Source organism: Stylophora pistillata, chromosome 9 (assembly GCF_964205215.1).
Source record: "Stylophora pistillata chromosome 9, jaStyPist1.2, whole genome shotgun sequence".
NCBI classification, from domain to species: domain Eukaryota; kingdom Metazoa; phylum Cnidaria; class Anthozoa; order Scleractinia; family Pocilloporidae; genus Stylophora; species Stylophora pistillata.
Window position 1 is genome coordinate 8,013,398 of NC_142527.1, and position 19,290 is coordinate 8,032,687.

The 19,290-nt window shown below is 38.3% G+C and overlaps 2 pseudogenes across 1 annotated transcript in view; both read right to left on the minus strand.

The window, feature by feature from the left end:
- Positions 1-477: 477 nt before the first annotated feature.
- LOC148723054 (uncharacterized) overlaps positions 478-19,290 on the minus strand; it is a 36,514-nt pseudogene continuing 17,701 nt past the window's right edge. The window contains exons 5-10 of the transcript XR_015992058.1: positions 17,657-17,663; positions 12,419-12,862; positions 5,734-5,874; positions 3,671-3,835; positions 1,890-2,515; positions 478-1,284 (exon numbers count right to left, since the gene is read on the minus strand). The product of XR_015992058.1 is annotated as an uncharacterized LOC148723054 (transcript). The remainder of the gene's footprint in view (positions 1,285-1,889; positions 2,516-3,670; positions 3,836-5,733; positions 5,875-12,418; positions 12,863-17,656; positions 17,664-19,290) is intronic.
- On the minus strand, positions 10,412-11,489 carry LOC148723055 (uncharacterized; annotated as a pseudogene).

Below are 19,290 nucleotides of genomic sequence, written 5' to 3' on the forward strand. Positions count from 1 at the left end.
GACTATATACTTAACAAATCAACTCCGTGTTGTTGTACCTATGTTTAAGTTTAAATCGCGGGTGAGACAAATTTTGGTACGATAAAACTCAAACTGGCTCCCGAAGCGCAGCCGAGTGAACACAGATTTCAAACGTTCGCGCATATGTGAACCTTGAACTGACTGGTTGTGATGCTTTCTAGCTGTCAGAACCAAATTGTCTTGTGGTAGTTTCAAACAACTACCGTGACCCAGGAAGCCGTGGTTTTAAAAAGCGCAAAACTCTTTGTTTTCTAAAAGTGTAGTGTTTTCCTTTATAAATTATCAATCTCCTCACGTAAAACAGACAATTTACCTCTGTGTTAGCCAAGGCAATGATGCTGATGTTCTTTGCACAAAAATTCAGTTGGAGGAAAGGTGATTGTTTGAGTTTCAAAGTTTAGAAAGCTTTGGTTACGAGGATCAATATATCGAAAAAAATAATCACGCTTTCACATATTTCACATTGATTAAATCAAATTGTTTATTTATTCTTTGGTTGTTGTTATTGTTTCTTTTTTTGTTTGTTTGTTTCTATGGTAGACCATACCAAAGATATAAACGCTAAAACGGGCTTTACAATTTCACGTTGCAGTTTAATTTAATGTCATAAGACCCTGGGAATCGATGTTTTATTTGTAAAAAAATAAGGACATTTTCAAATTTTATACTTTACCAAGAGATTTTATAAATTAAAAGTTTGCTCTTGCAAACACACCACATCCAAAGTTCGTTAATCTTTTGAAATGTTTTCCTTCAGGATGCCCACGCACAGAGCCCCGTTTTTTAACTCATCGGCCGTACAAACTTATCGCTTGTACGTATTATTGATTTTTTTCGGTTTTCCAGGTGACTGAAAGTGAAACATGCTAATTATTCTGGTACACAACAGTTGATGTTAATACAATTGTCATGCTACAATCTATTGAAGTTACTTTTATCAAGTTAGCAATGACAAAACAAATGGTTACTGACAGCTGTTTCGATAAAAATTTTTGCGAATTCTAGTCATTTTCTTAGAGTTTTGACTTAGTTTTTTATGTTTTTTATCGCTAAATAATTTCTAGGATTGTAAACGGGCATGGCTCACTTATGTTCCCCTTCCTTTGTTTCCTCCAGATTCTGCTGCGATATCTTCACGCTTGCTGTCTTGAGGTGATCAACTTGGGCGTATACTGTTTGGGACTGCTCTTGAAAAAGCTTCGCACTGTTTTCTCGGGTATGAGCCAGATCTGCATACACAAGTCCACGGTAGGGAGGGGGCATCTAGATCAAACATTAAACGAAGAAATATAATTATATCTTATAGGAAAAAAGTGAAAGCACCGACACTGAATAATGTTAGCAACATAGTAGCTAGTGAACTAAAAAGAAGAAGAAGAAGAAGAAGAAGAAGAAGAAGAAGAAGAAGAAGAAGAAGAAATGGAAGTAGGAAGATTGAGGACCAATAAAGTTTATAAACGAATACGATAAGCCAAAAGAACTAGTGTTGCCCTATTCAGTTTTCGCCCAAGATTTTGTCTTCTATTAGCCGTGATTTCCTTTTGGTCTGTTTGTTTATTTGGTTGCTTTTTTTTTTTGCTTGTTTGTCTGTTAGTTTTGATCTACTATATGCAGTTTTCATAAGACCCTATAGATACCTAAAAACAAGTCCAGCTGCCGTGTTCCAGCTGCAAGCTCGACCATCATCAAAATTTTTTTAGTGAAGGAGTGAATGTATAAGGATTTTTTCCCTTAAATTAAACAGCGCTGGAGACGAAACAGGCCTTCTTAAAAACAAAACATAACAAAACTACAAAAAACAAAAACAACAACAAAACAACAACAACAATAACAAAAGAATTATTGTCGGAATCTGTTAGATGCAATACCTGTGGCGGCTTCTTCTTCTTCGTTGTCATGTCAACAGCTGCGTAGAAGTATTCATTGTTCCCGCCAGCTTGAGGTGTCTCGCTCTCTGCAGCTTTTGCGATATTGTCGAGCCCTAACTCAGTTTGATGTGACGAACGACCAGAACAATCGACGCCTGACGCCTTGTTCACAGGTAACCCACTTGCTCCTTTCTGAAGGCGGCCTGGAGATGTTTTGAGAACACTAGCTTCAGAATTGACCTTGCTTTTTCTTTCTTTATGAACAATCGCGTAAACATTGTCCTTGTTTTCTTCTTTTTCGTCACACAAAGTGGGCGGCTGCTCCATTCCTTTCTTACCACCAACCATCATCGCTTTTTCTCGTTCTGTTTCCTGAATTTCTGAACATCCCTGGCTTCCTGACCTTGACTTTCGGTTGGTCTCATCCATGTCATCATACTCGCTCTCTTTTTTGCAGTCGCTCCCTGTCTCGTAGGTGGCCAGCCCAGATTCCGTTTGTGAAAGGGTTAAGTGTACAGTAAGTTCGGTGGAGCTATGTGTTTGTTGGACATGCACAGGATCAATAGATTGCAGTTCGGAACTCGGAGGTACCTCGTAGGTGCAGGTAACCCGATCGTGAAGGTGATCTGAACGTGAACTGTTAGGAAAAATGATATTTATCTCTCATAAAGCGGAAACACGGTTTCAGTAGGATTATGATATAGAAGAATATGTTTATATAGCTGAAATGTTTGCCCTTTTTTCTTCGTGTAGCGTTGTACTCTGTACTCGAACCGATATTTTTAGGAAAAAAAGTAATGTGCTGTTAATGATATGAGTCACATGTATACTTTGAAGCAAACAAGATGCATCAAATCCAGTGACAGTCAAATTTCTACTGAGAAAAGGTGATGATGGAAGGGCAAAGAATGAGGTTTGGAAGGGAAAAAAATATTACAATTATCATTATATTAGTACCATTACCACTATGTAGATCTGAAAATATTTTGTTTGTGTCATTTAATCCAGAGCCAAATGGGAGATGCTTTGCCATCACTCAATATGTTTCTCACGGAAAGTCAAGTTTTGCGGATAATTTATCGATAGACCCCTTGTCTTTCCATGTTTAAAACCTGGATGAATAAGATACGATGAGTTGATTAAGAACTATAACCGGAGTGCTAAAGATTAACGTATTCTACTCTGTACTACTTGCCGTAATGTTGTTTTCATCATAAAACATATCATTATCGTCGTGGCCGTCGGGGAAAAAAAGGAAGAAAATGCATGTTAATAGCAAGCCAAGATAAGGTACAAACAACGCTCCGATGTAAAGCCCCCCTCCCCTTACAGGGTATAACATGAAAGGGACAGCATCTTCAAGGGTAACATTCGGAGAAGGCTGTTTGGCTCCCCCTTAGCTTGAATACTTTTTCTAATTTTTTGAAGACGTTTTCAAGCCAAATATCTTATGTCTTTATTCACATGTTTACCATATTTTCTGATTGATAAAAAAACTGGAGATATTAAAGAAGCTCATCGGCTATCTCAGACACATGAACGAAAGGAATCGACAAACTTGAGAAATGTTGGGAAACTCTTTTACATTCTATGGCATCAAAAAACAATTTATATGAATATCAGTAATTATACTTATATTGGAAAAGGGAGAGGATGAAGGTTGTAGAATAATTCAAAAAGAGGCGAAAGAAAAAATGATTTAGAAAAAAAGAAACAAAGAAAAAAACAACAAAGAAAAAAAACAAAGAAAATTAAAGATGCAAATGTTCCAAACGACTTGCCTTGGTTTTTATGATTCTGGCGTCGACAAAACAATATCCCAAATACGACTGCAGTTGCAAGGATAAAAACGGCCAATAGCACTATGATGATCAGGACCAAGTTTATTTTACCAAATGACAAATTTTGCCATGAAGATTTACGAACGGTTTTCTCAAACGTAGTCCCTAAAGAAGAAAAAGGAAAATGGTCATATCATTGGTTTTCTATGAGGCGAAGGCTGATTGAACTGAAAAAGGTTCTGGTAGACACTAAAATGAAAAATAAGAAATGTCGAAAAATCGAATGTCACTTTTCACGAACTGTGATCGACAAGGGACTAGAAACAGTTTATTGTCTCTTGCGATCGATCTTTGGAATATTATAGGTTCCAAGGTTCTATAAGCTCAAGTGTTACATTTCTACGCCTCCCTGCCCGGGACATTTTTTTCAAGATCTTAAGCTTCGTTAATCAATAACGAAAAACAATCTCTTCTGTTACCCTGGTCAACCCATGGAAGAAGAGCTAACTGCCTCCCGGTTAGCTCAATGGATAGAGCGCTGGACTGTTGTGCGGGAGGTCGAGGGTTCGAGCCCCGGCCGGACCAACACTCAGGGTCTTAAAATAATTGAGAAGAATTTGCTACCTATCTATAACATCAAGAAATGGTTAGAGATTCTAGTCTTCTCGGATAGGGAAGAATAAATGGAGGTCCCGTCTCCTGTAGGGTTACGGGCAGGAGACGTTCATTTCCCACACACGAGATTACTGTGTGATGGATGTCCTCCCCCGGGGTGGGATGGGTGGGTTTACTGGGCCCGCAGTAATTGGCGCAAGCTGTTACGGTGTCTCTGCCGGTCGGCGAAGCTTAATGAATTCTAAAATTCTAAAGATATCAGATCGAGCGTAAGGCATACCTCATAATGTCACTCTGAAGAGTAGTTTCTCGTTTATAACAAAGTTTTTGGGAAGTACGAAGTTGGCATTCATGATAACGTTGCTTTTGTGTTTCGAAAAGAAAACAATGCAAGAAAACGCAGTGTTCTATGATTGGATTTTATTTCCCGTTAACAACGGTACATTGGAAGTAAAGAAACAAAAGTAAAACTCTATGGCAATTAAATAGAAAATTACATGGATTAAGTTCTGGATAAATACAGCTGGTAGCATGTAAACGATTATCATACACGCATAGAAGAGGCTAAAGCGACTACATTTTACATTGCGTTGGGAGGTTAATTGTGGGTCCGTTTTGCATTGTAAAAAATGTTTGCTATTGTTAGCTATCTATGAAGTTTTGCCAGAACTGATTCTTTGAAACGAGTGGTTGTTTCCAGAGTTTGTGACTCACGGGTCAACGCTGACGTAAAGCAATGGAGAGAATCATTTGCAGAAATCCTTACTTAGATAATTACCCACATACCGCATGGTCGTATAACTCGATTCATTTCACTTATATGCCGCCAAAATAAAAATGAAGCGAACCCTAATTGTTTCAAATGAAGTTTCATGACCGAAATAGTACTGAGACTTATTCATTTTTGTGATAAATGAAGGAATGAGTCAATGAATTGATAAGTGAACAAGTCAATCAAACAATTGATAAATCGATCAATCGATCGTTCAATACAGCTAATACAGAGGCATGTACACATTTATCATGAAGACATTGACAACGTTAAGATAGTCACATTGTACCTTGCGTTGGTTGATTTGATGGAGGTTGTTTTTGTAGTGTTGAAATTGCTGCACCTCTTGATTGGGTGGAGGGTTTTATCACCCTTGTTGTTGATTCTTTCAAACCAGTTGGAACCGGTGCTCTTGGCTCACGAGTCGGTCCTGACACAAAGCAATAGAGATAGTCATTTGCAGAAATCTTTACTTTCAGAATCCCACACGTACCCCACGGTTATATAACCCGATTTATTTCACTCACACGCCACCAAGATAAAAATAAATCGACCCCTAATTGCTTTAAATGGAGTTTCATGACCAAAATCAATCGATCGTTCAATACAGCTAATACAGAAGCATGTAGACATATATCATGCAGACAGAGACGACGCAAAGATAGCCATATTGTACCTTGTGTTGGTTGATTTGATGTAGGTCGGTTTTGCAGTGTAAAACTTGTTGCAACTCTTGGTTGGGTGGAGGGTATTAGTGCCTTCGTTGTTGATTCTTTGAAAAAAGCAGTAACCGATGTTTGTGGCTTATAAGTCGACCCTGACGCAAAGCAGTAGATGAGAAAATAAATTCAAGAAATCCTTAGATTGAGAATCACCCACAAAACTCTTAAATTTCTTGATTCAATTCACTTATACGCTTAAAAAAGTTCCAACAAAACAAACTCAATTTTTTTTATTTCCTCTTTTCTCATTTCGATATATGCCTTAACACTGTACGAATTGACTCTCTACATAATGTGGTTTTTGTGAAGGTGTTATATCGAACTTTATTCGATTCCGGAACTGTCTTTGTTGAACTGATAGTGGATCAGTCTCCAGTAACTAGATGTTCTTCAGCGAATCAAAGGTGACGGAAAACGGAGTATAAAGGTACAGCTGTGTACATTCATAGCTACATTAATTTTTAATTTGCACCGCTGTAGTTCAAGTATAGTTGCGTGCGTATAATATATGCTTCGCTGTTCGATGGTTTCTTTGCACTCCCTAATTTCTTAGTTACAAAGAGAAAAAATGGTCTATTATTTAAATCCCGTTTTCAAAGTTACTTCAACCAATCATGCGAAAGATTGTTGCCACTAGAGTTACTACTTGTGCAAAAAAATACTGCCCCACGGATATTTTTGGTTCTGGCGTCTTTAGATCATCTAAGCCTTATGAAACCCGTGCCAGTACTTGTACATAGTTCATGTCACCTGGGCCCGGTTGTTCAAAGAGTGGATAACGCTATCCAACGGATGAATCCCTATTCAACCGACCAATGACACACTACGAGGCTTAAACTAGGCTCCCAGAAGAAATAAAACGATTCGGCAAATGTGTTTATTAATGCAGTAAATGGTTTGAACCCGGGGGTAACATGTGAAGGTGTAGTCTGATCGTCCGGGTGAGTGTAGTCCCGAGAAGGACTGTTGTCGGTGGCAGTGACTGACGTTTCGACAACCTGTGCGGAAGTCATCATCAGAGTCAAGTGAGTGATTGTTGTCAGTAGAATGTTCTTATTCCAGTTCGTGTGAAATGATCGGTTGGTTTTGCCGTGATGTTATTGGCTGTAAGACTCAAGTGACGTAAGTCGTTCGTGATTGGTCTGTTTCGGTCTGTCGGTAAAGCTAGGTTGTTCTTTTTCGGTCGTTTGTGATGTTTATGTCGTGAATGAGTCGTTTGTATGGGGCGGGTAGTTGTTGACATCTGTTTAGGGGAGTCTGTTCTAAGTTAGTAAACCAGCTTTCCAGAGTCAGTCGTTGAAAACAGTCAGTGCTGTAGGTTAGGCATTGCGCAGAGTCCCAGTCAATGTTGTGGTTGGTAAGTCGGTGGTGTTCAGCAATGTGATTGCTGACATCACCTTTCCTCGTCGCCCGTCTGTGTTCAGTCAGTCTTGTTGCGAGGTTTCTGCCAGTCTCACCGATGTGAGACTCCTACATCGGTGAGACTGGCAGAAACCTCGCAACAAGACTGACTGAACACAGACGGGCGACGAGGAAAGGTGATGTCAGCAATCACATTGCTGAACACCATCGACTTACCAACCACAACATTGACTGGGACTCTGCGCAATGCCTATCCTACAGCACTGACTGTTTTCAACGACTGACTCTGGAAAGCTGGTTTACTAACTTAGAACAGACTCCCCTAAACAGATGTCAACAACTACCCGCCCCATACAAACGACTCATTCACGACATAAACATCACAAACGACCGAAAAAGAACAACCTAGCTTTACCGACAGACCGAAACAGACCAATCACGAACGACTTACGTCACTTGAGTCTTACAGCCAATAACATCACGGCAAAACCAACCGATCATTTCACACGAACTGGAATAAGAACATTCTACTGACAACAATCACTCACTTGACTCTGATGATGACTTCCGCACAGGTTGTCGAAACGTCAGTCACTGCCACCGACAACAGTCCTTCTCGGGACTACACTCACCCGGACGATCAGACTACACCTTCACGTGTTTATTAATATTGTTACACCAAATTTAAATAGTGAGGTTATGCATTTGGGGGGTTTTATTTGTTTTCTTCCTACTGCCACTCAATTGCTGTGACGCATTGCGCAGATGTAACGTCACAAAAGCGTCATGTAGTGATTCTGCTTGTACGACATTGAGAATGCAATTACGCGACCCGATCCCGCCCCGATCTAGAATGAGGTATAGAGGCTTTGCACGGTCACGTGACATCATAGCAAACCGTTACTACGTCGCCATGACAGGGGGTAAGCTAAACAAACATGGCGGCGAAAGAGAAGAAGCGTGTGCCTTATCTGCCGAAATATCGCGATTCTTTAACGCCAGATGACCGAAAAATATACGAAAAGAAGCTCCAAATGATAGCAGATATCGATCCTTATAATGTAACGAACCAGTTTTACACCGATTCGATGGAAGTGTCCCGATCTCGAATACATCGATATGGTAAACTTCCTGCTGCTATCGACGAGTACTTACACTCAAGAGCAAGTTAAAGCTTATAAAAGCCTCGAAGCATACCATTTTCTGTTGCGGGCTTTGTAAGATGTATATTTATAGGAAAAGCAACAGATAATTTGAAAATTCTCCTCCGAAAGGTATGCATTTTTCGTTTAAGTTCGGTATTCGATATGGTCACTACAATTCAAGTCGTTTCTAAACTTAATGTGTGTATCAATGTTTTCCTTGAGGTTAATCATTCACAGAGACTAACTGATACTGCTGTAAAGCCATGGTTTGTAGCTAAAAGCGATGGAACAGCTCTAACAGCCAATTGCAACTGTATGGCGGGTTTAGGCAAAGTATGCTCATATGTTGGAGCGATGTTGTTTGCTGTCGAAGGTGGAGTTCGTATCATGAAAGCCAAAACATGTACGTCCGTTCCGTGCAAATGGCTTATGCCAATTCCAGTTGCTAATATTGATTATCAAGAGTTAAGAGACATTGACTTTACATCCTCACAAACAAAGAAAAAGAAGCTGAATTTGGAAATCGAAAATATTACGACACCAACGACCCCAACAACTTCCTTGGGACCTGTGGCCAATAAGACAAAACCCGGTATATATACTCCTTCAAAACGTCAAATCAAAACTTTCGCTTATTCAAGTCGAATACTTCTCCAGCAATTTTGTCATTACTTTCACCCTACAGCAAGAATTATGTTCCAAAGAATGTCAACTTACCAGAACCACTGACCATACTTTATAAAGAGGAACTTTCCACGATGGACCTTGAAGGGTTAGTCGAAAAATCAAAGGGAATCTTCAACCCATTAAAAGTTACTGAGGAACAATCTGTGCGAATCGAAGAAACAACACGACAGCAAAGCAAGTCAAAGTTGTGGTTTGAAATGAGGTGTGGTCGAATAATAGCAAGCAAATTTCATCAAGCTTGCATTACCAGTCCTGATACACCCTCTGTCAGCTTTATTAAGGGTATCTGCTATGGATCTCATTTCTCCTCAGATGCAACAAAGTGGGGCTGTGATCATGAAAAGCAGGCATTAAAGGAGTATGAGCAGGTAAATTTCAAAAATATTTTATACTTTGTCAACCTGAGCTCCCCTACTCATCTATATATTGTTATTGTACAGGACTGTGGTTTGGTTGTCAGTCCCCAGTACCCTCATCTTGGTGCATCCCCAGATTCCATGTCGTTATGTACTTGTTGTGGCCAAGGCGTTGTAGAAGTTTAAGTGCCCATCTAGCATCCAAAGTTCCATGATTCCAGATGCTGCTCATGCAAAGAGGGATTTTTACGTGAAAGAGACATGTGATGGCGAGTTCCAGCTCAAGCGTACCCATCCGTACTTTGCACAAGTGCAACTACAACTTGCATTAACTTCTACTGAGTTTGCTGATTTTATTGTTTGGAGACAACTGGGCATACATAGAGAGCGAATTACAGCTGACAGCCAATTCATTGAGAGTTACCTGGAAAAGGCTAAGAAGGTTTACCTCTGTGGCATTCTTCCAGAACTTCTAAGAAAGCATTTCACTAGGCCAAAGAGAAATGATGATGTTTTATATTGTTATTGTAGAATTAAATTTGAGGATTCTATTATAATAAGTTGTACTAATAACAGGTGCTTATTTCGCAAATTCCACATAAAATGCTGTGGACTATCTAAGAAACCATCTAGTAAGACATGGCTTTGTTCAGACTGCAGGAGATTGAAAGTAGCAGAATCAAGACAGCACTGATGAACATTAATTTATTGGTTTTATTTGTATACTTTAGTTATTAATATTCAAATTTTAAAATACTTTGTATGGAGTAATGACAATTGCAAATATTTTTGTAATATTTTATTACTAAACCATTCAACTATTGAAATTTATGTTATTTAGTGCCACAAAAGTAGGTTATTGAAACATTTCTATATCACTGAACTAAATTTTTGTTCAGGGTGAAAGTCTCCCTGGCCCCACTAAGTAGCCCCTGGGTTCCCGAAGATGAGTGAAAACACAAAATGTGTGGTGAATCTGAATCCATCTAATCCAATGTCATTCAATGACTCCCCTCTGGCTTAGTACTATGATATTACATTTCGCATACCATACATTTAGTGATTTTTTTTATTAACTGGTTTTAATCTGGTGGAACAACTGACTTACAAATATTAGTCAAGGCACAAGAAACAAATGCTACTTTATCAAGTAAACATGGTTCTCCAACATTCTCTGTTTTAACATAATCATTTGGAATTATACCACGTCCTAAGATGGAATACTTCTGTCGCAAACAGTGAATCACTCTTTCCACATTTATCCTAACATTCGCTATAGTTCGTGTGGTTTCAATATCCCATGGGGCTAGTTGTCGTTCTCCTCTAGTGAAGGCTGGAATATTTAATCTAGCAACAGAAAGTCCACAGCTGTCTTCAATGTCGAAGCCTCGATCAACAAGAACCAACTCTCCAGGAAGTAGATTTTCGAAGATCCCACAGTGCTCTGTAATAAATATATCAGAGGTCCTTCCTCCCCATCCTTTGGAAATAAATGAAACAATTCCTTGAGGGGTTATCCCAATCAAGAATTTGGCAGTATTGTGATGCTTATACGAGGACCATGTTTTTGCACGGGCCAAAAAATCAGATGTACGGTTTATGAAGACTTTGAAGCAGTCAATTATCGCAGCACAGGATGAGAATTTTTGTCTAAAACTTGCAGGCATGGTTAGTTGTAATGCATCTCTGTCAGGCCAGTGTACAAGGAAATACATACATGAGTACATTACAATGCAGCTTTGAAACACTCTTGATACTGTAGAAGCATGTATGCCAAATCTATATCCAAAATCCTGAACATGCAAATTTAAACGAAGTCTCATTAACGTTGTCAAGAGCTCTTGGAACTTGGTTAGTGAAGTACGGCATGGAAGTCTAGGACTAATGAGATCAAGTACAGCAAGGAACACAGACATAGTTGTCAAAAACTAGTGTAAGACTTGAGCTTTTTGTCGTCTTTCTCCAAGCTTTCTCTCGTTAATTCAGAGGCTAAATGGGCAGATTTTGCCTGTTCCTCGAGCAGTTCTAAGTCTATTAATGTCATATCAGTTTGAATCTCGAGTGAAGTTGTTTGTTTTGGTCTCGGTTTGTCAGAAGCGAACATACTTCTTGTATTTCGTCGGATCGAAGGTTGATCGATTCCACGGTACCGACACTTTCAACGACGTTTTCTTGCGTTATGTTTTCCAGTGCTATTCTCTATTTGACTGAAGATTATCAAAGAGCTCTTTTGAATTTAGGCCCAGTTCAAAACGTCAAATTTCACATGTGCTGAACTTAATGCGAGAGTATTAATCCGATGTCAATCAAATTCGACTGTTTTAAATTAAATGCGACTTTCGCCGTTTCTGCGACTGAAACAGTCGAGGATTCGACTTAGTCTCGTATTTTGATTCAAACGTCGCATCTGACATGTGCCGAACCTAATGCATGAGTCTAGGAAAGTATTATGATTCAATTATTACCAACAACTCGCCAAGGATTCTGTGAATGTCACGCGCGAAAAAGCCAAAACAGCACAAAAAATGGTGGGAGACGAAGGAATTTGTATTTCTTGCTTTAAAAAGACAAATATAGTTGTTTGACGCGTGTTAATTACCATTGTATGAGGTGTTTGGTTATTTAAAACGAAAAAGGCACTCCTGGGTGTAAAGTAGGAAAATCTGTGGCATTTTGTGGGTCGTGTTTCACCGAAATGATGGAACGTGAATCAAGTCAAAGTATCGTATATCACGAAACGCCAAGACGACGAAGCAAAAACAAACAGCAAAACAAAAGCATCATTAAAGAAATTAAGCAAACGCTTAATACTTCTTACAAAGAAGTAGTGCACCTGGGGATATTGACAGCGAACAGCGTTAAACTCGACAGAGTTAAATTCGACGTTTGAATAAAATGCCGTATTTAACCATTTTAGTCGACTAGAATGGAGTTAAGTACGGAACATGTGAAGTTCGACGTTTGAACTGGGCCTCAGAAAGTAATCAGAATAGCTTTATCGGTAATCAACCGCACTAGACAACGCTGCGCATAGCATATGCACTCAGTATTTATAATCGTCCTATTGTAAGCTCTGTGGATTTTTCAACCAACTTTTTCAAAGGTACATTTACTAGCCCTCTCACATATATATCCTGATTCTTCCACTCCTCTGTGACATCTTATATTATTATACCGACCAAAGCCTCCGTGCGTCTTGTACATTTGTGCACAATACTCAGAGGTGTGGCTGGTTGGTTCACCCGTTGCCCAAGGCCAAGCTTCATTTCTTGACGCAGTCACTGTGGTATTATCACTCATCCACCTTCACTCTCCGGACTCTATATCTTTCTTCAGCCCAATGATATACCCCCGTTTCAAAATCCTGGATAGTTCGCTTTAAAAAGCCCCATTCCCCATAACTTTCAATAGAAACAAGATCATATCCAGTATGCTTGCATGGTTTTCTGTTTTTGGACCAGAAGTAAGAATTCGTCAGGTTGTTTCGGTGAAAGACGTAACTCGAACCATTGAATACATGTGTGCAATTACCTCTGTAGCCTGCAAGTAAACAGAAGCATGGAAATGCCTTCATTATCTTTTTAACTTTATTTGTTACAGGAGGCAGCAGCTTCTAATTAGAGTGCTGAACATAAACAACATACATGTACTCTCCTACTTTGTACCACCTGTGATTCGCATTTCCTTCCCTATTGTTTTGGACTTCCTATTTTCACTCCTAAAGCACAGCATGCATTAGCCACCAGCAAGCGAAGTGAACACCCTTAAGACTTTTCCGTAGTAAAGTAAATTTAGGTATTTTCCTGTACATGTACTAGGATATCTTATAAGTAAAATATTTATTTATTTTGTGAAAATACACCCTTTACCTTTCAAACCCCATATTTCAGCGAACCCCTAGTTCGACATCTTTTGACACCTTTGAACATGACATAATGAGCAATGGAAAATAAACCTTACTGTTTTTATTGTTGTTGTTGTTGTTTCTTTTTTTTGGCGAGCCTTAAGAGGTAAAAGGAAAGGCTAAAGTGCCTAATTATAACATCTTCCTTACAGCCTCCGTCTTTCCGGACTACCCTTAATTAGTAAGCCCTAGCCATTCAAAAGGGACGGGAATCAAACAGAAATGAGAAAGGAATCAATAAAGCATGAAACTTCAATCATAAAAGTTTTACTCAACTTTCTCACTCTTGATCGTGTGTATGTTTCTTTAAAATAAAGGATAGGATGCGACAAACAATTTTTCCATCTCGGCATAGAAATATTTCTCTTAAAATGTTCAGAAATCCTCTCAAACGGTTAAGCGATTCGTGTTATGATATGGGTAGCGAACGTGTCAGTTAACACGTGTGACAAGTTCTGCTGAGACGTGATATCCAATTTAAAGGCAAAAAGAAAAAAATGCAGCGTACGAGTGTCAAATAAAAATATTTAAAGTCAATAAAGTTTAAAGGAGTGCAGATTTTCTTTAACAAAGTAAAAATACAACCTCCACATTAGTAACAAGTAAAATCATACTCGCCTGGTGTAATTCCGTCGGTCGGCCTTGCTTACAGTGATTCAGGTCCAAACTGGAATGGTATTGTGTCCAAACTACTTGGATGATTCGTTTTGACCAATTTCATAAGAGTCGATACTTCACTTGAAGGTATCAATCTTCCAAAATAGTGTTATCCTTTATGCTTTCCCGAAATATTGTAATCTATTCACCATACAGGACTTCGCTTTGAGAAAAACATGCTAAAGAAAATCTCGCCAGGAAAAATCTCGGACATAATTCAACCTGCACATAAGAATGCCATTATTCTGCTGAAACGCGCCATGAAAGTTCTAGCAAAGTAAAGGGAAAAATTCAAATAGGTTGTTCTTTAGAATGAATCACCAGTTGTCATAGATATTCTCCGGACTTTTCTAATTTGAGGAAAACTGATCCAATTATAATAACGAGAATAATAATAGTCATCGCTATATTGATAGTTATCTTCATCGTGTGACTTTGGCTTTGAGTGGAAGTATGAACATTTTTGTTTCTTCAAGTTATTAGCCATTTAACAAATAACTTAACTAATAAACTCGACGTTCGGTCGTTAAGAGGAAATCTCAAACCTCGGCGTAGCCATATTGACCTCGCTATCGCTTGGTCAGTACGGCAAGGACTCAGTTTGAATGCTGTTGTATGGCGCGCCATGTATGAAAAAAGCTTTGAATAGGCTTTCGGAATGAATTATTACGAGACTATTACTAATACCTTTCGAAACAAACTGTCATCGAAATTGGATGAAAAATGGAATCGGACAGTCGTTGCTTGGGCGACCAATCATAAATTGGTTGAAGAACGGTCCCTTCCCCGGATGGTCAGAGTATAAGATATTTCCTTTTAGTGGTGGAAGAGACTTTTTGTCTTGTGCACTTCGAGCCGTTTGCGCTTGCAAAATAGCCCCGTAAAATGCTAAAAATATTGTTTATATAGATATATTTTTAATTCTCCTAGCGTCAAAATCTCTATATCAAGACATGCATATAAAAATATTCATCGTCCTGCGTGTGTTTTCGCTGTAGTGCGTGTAGTAGGAGTAGGCGCTAATTATGGAAGAGCATAGGGTGTTGTAATAACTGAATATTCTATCCTGTTTGTTCAATTGTTTGTTTGCTTGTCTAGTTGCTTGTGTTAATTTTTCATCCATAGGGGTGGTAAGAGGTTGAAGTGTAACTTCCAACATGACGTCTGCAGTAGTTTTGGTACAAATTAGATATCCAAGTTTCGACGAATTCAATCCTACCTTCTGAGAGCATCTTATGACCATCTGTTAATTGTGTTCTTGGAGAACTGGCAGTTGCCTTGATTGCGATCGATTGGTTGGTTGATACAGGTCCTGTCTTCTCCTCCACGAAAATACTCTCGTTTTTTGAAACTATGGAACAATCTAGAACAAAAATATGAGTTTAAATCAGGCTTGCTTTAAAATCAAAGTCCCATAGGATCTTTTTATTACGCACTGCAACTTTAATAAAATTAGTTTGGCATAATCATTTACTTACTGAAATACTTTTCGCATATATATCCTGGATTGTCATCATAGTTTTCTGCTTGACATTCTATGTTGTTATATTTTCCATTGTTCAGCATCTCTACACATTTTTCTGTTTTAGGATGATTGGGTTCGTGTTCATTCCAACGCCATGTTCCCTTTGCTGTTCCATTTGCTGTTCCAGCGATGCAGGCAACTTTTTTACTCAACCAGCACCACGTTTGAGGTTCTTCAACCCTCTGTAGGCCAATAAACCAACGCGGTGTTTTTTCATCTTGCTCCTCGGCTAAGTTCTTGACAAAATGCCATTCTGACTCGGTTTCCATGGAGACAAGAGAACCACCTTTTTTTTTACAGCTGTTCATGGCTACACTCCACTTACCTTTTTCTGTGTGAAAAGTATACTTGGAGCAGATCATGACTCCTGCGTTATGGGAAGCCAACCAATTGAGGTAAAAAAAAAAAAGGAAAATCAAGAAAAATGATCTAAATTTAATCAAAAAAAGACATAAACAGCAGTGATAAACATATTGAACTTGCACATTTTGATTATGACTTGACTTTTCGCATGTACTCGACATACATTTTCAAAAGTAACCGTTGAAATTTGAAACAGCTATGTATATATATAACTGAGGTGAGGGGACTGGAACCAAGATTAAGCATAAAACTTAACAATAAACAATAACACTAGAGCAGATTAATAAAGCAACAGCTTTTCACTTCCGATGTTCACGTTGAAAGCTGGCTCAAGTTCCTGAATGAGTAATGTCTGATTTTAGAATGGTAGTCTGTTTTGCCCTTCGCCAAAATATCAAAATGATCCCACTTGATATTATGTCCAGTGGCTTTGACATGGTCAGCAATGGCTGAACTATTGTCATTTTTCTCATTTTTCGCGAGTTATATACATAGCTGTTTTAAATTTCAACGGTTACTTTTGAAAATGTATGTTGAGTGCATACGAAACGTCAAGTCATAATCAAGATGTGCAAGTTCAATATTTTTATCACTGCTGTTTGTGTCTTATTTTTGATCAAATTACGATGGCCCAAGAACAAAAGCATTTACGATCTAAATTTACTTACAATTATAATTATGTATCATTCAAGAATGAGAAGTAGCAACACAGAAAGAGAAATGAGCAAAAACTATCCTGGTGGAAAAGGAATTGGGTGATGAAATTGAGAATTTCCTGAATAATATCATTCTGAAAAAAAAAAAAAAAAACTGCGAGCGGTGGCATCCACTATCTCCCTTCCCTCCTCCCCTTCCCTCTTAAGGATGGTATTCACAGGTTCATAGGGACCCTGTACCAAACTAAGTTAAGATTACAATTTGTCAAAAACTGATAAATTGAATTCAAAATTTAATTTTACTCCAAAACTTCTCAAAAAATTACAACTGCAAAAGACACGTATTTTCGCAGCGACGGAAAGTCTACACGTCTGCAGTTTCTTGATACCAGTAGGCATGCATCTCATTAAAAAATTTACCCCCCACTGAAGGGAAAGGTCTTTATTCTAAGTCTGCATCTGCCTTCGGTGGCGTTAGTCTACCGTTCTCCCTTCTAATAAGGTAGGGTGAAGCCAAGGACTCTAAGCTGATAAAAACAAGTTTGGCGCCTATTAGAAATACACGACCAGCACAGAAGAGACCATGCATCTGAGAAGTACGTACAACGCGTAATTATTTGGTCTGGCATAGTTCATTTGGTTTAATTCTAATTTTGACTAGACGTTAAAGGAGCAGAACTGCGAAGGCTTTTTCCCTTTGCATTTTTCTTTATTTTTTTAGGTCGATGTAGGAATACTTACCTGACCAGTTTTTATAGCTTTTCCGATAGAAACAACGGAACACTACCGACAGCAAGGTAAAAAAACAAATAGAAAAATTAAAATTGTTTAGTAACTGTCAATAATTAAAAAAAAGCATAGAAGCTTACTAGTTCGTAATCTTCTCTTTCTTTTCGTCAAAAGGAGTGAATAGTCTCGTGCTTTTCGTCGCAAAAACTATCTGAACAGTTTTAAATCTGGCCGCTTAGATTTTTTATATCGTTTTCTCTTTTGTGGTTTTGTTGTGCATGCACTCTATTCCACATATTCCTCGCAGAAGTTCCTCAGACATCTTTTGTGAGTAAATTGACTTAATAAACAGCGACTTTTGATAACTTTCCGAACGATTTAAAAAGCAAAAGGCTTTCGGTGAATCGCTTTGATACGCTCCATACGTTGAAAACCATGCTACACCGCTCCTGATCTGGCGTAACTTTTTATTCATACGTGATAAGAGCGATACGCGTCATCTGATTGGCTCTTGGCTTCTTCGACCATTTTGCCATTAAAAAGTTATTTCTTGCCTTTTTTATTGTAAATCACATTATGTTAAGGATAACGCACTTTGTCTAATTATACGTGTGTAAGTCAGGTTATATTCGTCGCGAAATACTGGCTATAGGTTTTGACTAAAGGACATCCACAAGGACTTTCATCCATAAAGAGGTCGTGAAATCCCGATATGGCTACCTGGTATTATGAGGCGTTTACATTTCATGATCATAAATATGGAAAAAGCCAAATTCAATTTTTGAAGAACTCAATCATATGATTTATCATAGTGTCTCACGCTTTTAAATAATTTGAACATTATCGCCTAATTAACTCTTTGTTGGTTTTATAAGTCACGTACAACTGATTTACCCACGCGCTGGTTTTACAAGCAGCGAGAACTTATATGTTTTTCTGTAGGTTCCTCAGAGCTGACGATCATTTGTAGAATCATATCCTTTTGAAAACTTTTGTTCAACCCATCGGTCGGCCCTGTTCGCTTTTTCTTGTCAAATGTATAAAACCAAATGCACTTTAAAACGAAGACATTGAAAAAAATGGACCGGAATCTCCGCAAGAAAGTTACATTTACAGTGTACATGTTTGATGGCCTTCAGTCTATGTTTTACAACGATGACTTCTACGTGTATAGTTTACAATGATGAGTTCAAAGTTAACTAAACACTTAAAGAGAAACTTTCTTACCATTGTTGTCTTTGTCTTCAGTAGCATTAGTAACACCAAAAGCAAACAGTAATAAGGTGCCAATAAAGGTCCTCGTAATATCCCTTAGATTCCAACTTAGCGCAGATATCGTCGAAAATGTTCAGTGAATAATTGAAAAGTGTATTCCTGAATGTACTATTTTGGTGGAGCTAAAATTTTGTTGCTGTTTGATTGGAGCATTTTGCACAAGCTTTTGTCCGCAAACCCATATGGGATAATTATGCTTCGCAGGGAAGGTGGATAGACTATGATACTCAAATAATTTCCCACGATATGCAACTTTCTTTTTTTGTTTTAGTTTCGTATCCAATTAAATCAAAGTGACCTTAAATACGCTTAGGCTGTAACAACCAAGAATAAAACTATATATAAAATTTTAATATAATGGCACAGGCGCTGCTTGCCCGTTTATTGGTTCTCTCAGCTATTTATTGAATTCGCTTTGATTCATATTATAACATCAAGCAATTTATCCAAACACACGTGTATAAGTCAGATTATATTCGTAGAGAAAAACTTGCTACAGAATTCAATTAAAAAAATCCAGAAGTACCGTTCATTCGAAGAGAGGATGGGTAACTCGCCTATGGTCATTTGGTATCATGGGGTGTTTCCATTTCATTATCATAAATATGGAAAACGCCAAATTCTATTTTTGAAGAACTCAGTCATATGATTTATCATAGTGTCTCACGCTTTGCTGGTTTTATAAGTCACGTACAACGTTATTCTGTAAGTTTCGCAAGGCTGATTTGCTGATTTCGCAAGTCTGATTATCATTTGAACACTCATTTCCTTTTCAAATCTTTTCCCAGCCAATCCTTCGACCCTGCTCGCTTTTCCTTGCCGAATGTATACAAACCAAACATACTTTGAAAG